Source organism: Taudactylus pleione, unplaced genomic scaffold (assembly GCF_031769625.1).
Source record: "Taudactylus pleione unplaced genomic scaffold, aTauple2 ptg000174l, whole genome shotgun sequence".
NCBI classification, from domain to species: domain Eukaryota; kingdom Metazoa; phylum Chordata; class Amphibia; order Anura; family Myobatrachidae; genus Taudactylus; species Taudactylus pleione.
In genome coordinates, this window is record NW_028284576.1 from 7,152,501 (window position 1) to 7,156,111 (window position 3,611).

Below are 3,611 nucleotides of genomic sequence, written 5' to 3' on the forward strand. Positions count from 1 at the left end.
ACATGTCAACCTTCTTACATGTTAACCTTTATTGTGTCGGCCTTTTGTCCTTGTCGACCTATTGACTGTCTAACATCTGGTGTCTATCTAGACATTGTCTATCTACAGTCCGGAACCCATACTTCACATGATGTTTACTAAAGGACGATCCAACAACCAGTGAAGGAAAAATATTTAATGTCCCTGGGTGGGCATTCAAGCCCACCCAGGATTCAACACGAACCGTTTGGTTAACAACCGAACACACCAACCGATTGGATTGTGCCACAGAGACATTAAAAATTGGCAACCTTCATATTTCTAATTAGGGAAAAAGCCCTCACAATATTCTACTGATGTGCTTTTCATAGTCCTGTGTAGATGGATCGTGTTCTCTGTCTTGGCTCCTAAAAGATGCCCATAAACTTCTGCTGAGACTCCTAGTAAAAATTATGGACATTGAGCTGCGGTCTTTTTGGTTTTGCTGGACCCTTCCATAAGGGTATTCATATCATAAAATGCTTCAATTCAGTGTTAACGCTTTTACGCACATATTGCTTTACCAGTGCTGGTATCCGGTCACAAGATGAGAAGAGGATCAGAATGAGAGAAAACAGGGACCCCCTCGCTTGGCTTGGTTTTAAACAGTCAGATGCCTTCAAGTAAAGGTTTTTATGATCCTCATTTTTATCATGTTTGCACCATGGGTCGAGAACCTGGAAGTGATCCACCTCCAGACTGATGTGTATGGATCTTTAATACTCAACACAGGGCATAATTTTGGTCTTGGCTCCCTTTACACAAGGAGTAGTAAATGCTAATAAGGACTCATTATAAAAAGCTGCGCAATGTGTTTACGCCCAACTCTGTATGAGCCCACGAATCATTGCACCCAACAGCCGCTTTGCCAGCATATTTGGTTGAAAAGAACCACTGACTTACATTTAAGGAATAGCTGTGATCCCCTGTGATGGCCGAGTGTTCTAAGGCGCCAGACGCAAGGTCATGGTCTCACCAGTATATGGATGTTCTCGTCTCCAAATGGAGGCCGTGGGTTCAAATCCCACTTCTGACATGTAATGTTTTGGTGCAAATTTGGGTGAGTACATTTACTTTTACCAGTATTACATGATTGTACCATTATTTATCAATTACATCCCCCCTGTCATCCTCATCCCTCCATCTCACATTCCACTCACCTGCCAGGCGTCTGTCTGTGCCTTGGGCTTGTGTGCTCGAATTGTACTTAATGCAGAAGTGACACAGATCCATGTAGATCATTACCTCTGTGACAAAAGGACAAATGTAAAACATTTTCTGTTCTATTTTTTTAAGAAATTTTTTTTACATTTGTATCTAGTAGTTTTTTAATAGTATAGTTGTCCACAACCAAAATGTCATCAATGTACCTCAATCAATCTATCACTTTAATACATTCTGATATTGTCATTGAATTCTCCAGAAGGTTTAGGGGTATATTTACTCAGCATTAGTTCGTCAAAACCGCCGACCATCCCCGTACTTCTTAGATTCTTTGTCAGTGTGGTGAAAATGCCTTTTTTAAGTGTAATTTTCTTACTGCATCTGCTTACTAAACATCTGTATGTGTCTTTGCCTATGTAGATTCTACCGCACTTTATGTGTATGAGTCTTTACACTTGGAATGGAGGATGGAGGTGTGGAATGGAAGGATGGAGGTCTGGAACAGAGGATGGAGGTCTGGAACGGAGGATGGAGGTGTAGAATGGAGGATGGAGGTGTAGAATGGAGGATTGAGGTGTGGAACAGAGGATGGAGGTGTGGAGCGGAGGATGGAGGTGTAGAATGGAGGATGGAGGTGTGGAACAGAGGATGGAGGTCTGGAACGGAGGATGGAGGTGTAGAATGGAGGATGGAGGTGTGGAACAGAGGATGGAGGTGTGGAGCGGAGGATGGAGGGACAAGCATTTGCTAAGTACAGATAGGATGTGTTCCCACAAATGCAAACCATGCAAGATGCATAAGCGCTTGTCAGGAGGTGGATCACCTACAGGTACTTGATCCCTAATGTACATTATGAAACAAAGATGGTAATGGTTAGAAGCCGCTTCTGATTGGCCGACTGCGTCTTGATCCCTGTAATTATTACTATTATTATTACTATTATTAGTGTAAATGCTGCAATATGTTCACATTAATATTTGCAGCTGTCCGTGACACAAAAGCAGATTCATCTTTTAAAGGGAAAGACAATGGATGTTAGTATTTATTTGAACTTAATTAGTACTTTATTTTGGTATTTGCATCTGTATTTAATTGTATTTTACGTGGTATTATTATTATTATTATTATTATCCTTTATTTATATGGCGCCACAAGTGTTCCGCAGCGCCTTACATAGTACATAGAACTAATAAGTGAACAAGAAACAAGTAACTTACAGTACATTACCGTGCAGGACATGGACACGATTTATATACATTGCTGCAATAGCGATTAGATCACAATAAGCTACCGGGAGTTGGCGGTCCCGTGTTAGGTGCCCTAATGGGGAGTAGAGAGTAGAAGAAAATGTAAAGAGAAGCACATGAGGGAAGAGGTCCCTGCTCGTGAGAGCTTACATTCTAAGTGGTATTAATAACACTCGAGAATAGGGATGTGTGAGACTGGCACCAATTTACCTATTAGATTCAGTGGTAGATTCATATGTGCAGCTTGGAACGGTAGGAGCCTTTCAACAATGCCTCCCAAAATACAGTTATGGAAATACAGGATGGTTCCAGCGCTTTCTATGATCTATCCTATACATTTGTTTGATGGTGTTCTCGATGTATTCAGAGATATGTAAAAAACAGAATGGCAATATCGTATAATACCGTCAAAAAAAAGTTTTCTTTTTTAAGAAAAATAAATGCACTCACCAATAATAATAATTTATGCTTTCAAAAGTCCAGTAATCAAATAATTTATAATTTATTAGTCTATAATGGTGTAATCTAATTACACCACTAATTGCAACCACCACAGGACCACGGTGAAAATTGTGTCCAACGCCTATCACCCACCGGTAAATGGTGAGTGCATTTATTTTTCTTAAAAAATAAAACTTTTCTTTGACGGTATTATACGATATTGCCATTCTGTTTTTTTACATATCTCTGAATACACCGAGAACACCATCAAACAAATGTATAGGATAGATCATAGAAAGTGCAGGAACCATCCTGTTTTTCCATTAATAACACTGGGCATGATTCAGCTTTGGAAATATGGTATGATATTGTAAACCTGGACAAACCATGTTGCAATGCAAGGGGTGCAAATACATACATTTTATTTGCTGGTGGGGTAAATACTGGCTGCTTTTGCATGTAGCCCACAAATGCTGCCCAGCTTTATTATTACACTGCAAATTAGATGCCAGTTTGGACACCTCCCTCCCAAATCTAAACCTCTTTGCACATTTTTAAATCTGCCCCCCCTGCAGTGCAGCCTGGTGTCACCAAGATGCTCAGTTACTTGCTATAACGTACTCTATTACCAAAGCTAACTCAGGCCCAGTGTCCAGACATAGGCTATAATATGTTGTACTGTATCATCAGGATTTGCCACTAACATTCCAAGTCACTTCTCCTGGTGCCAGCCAGGCGCAC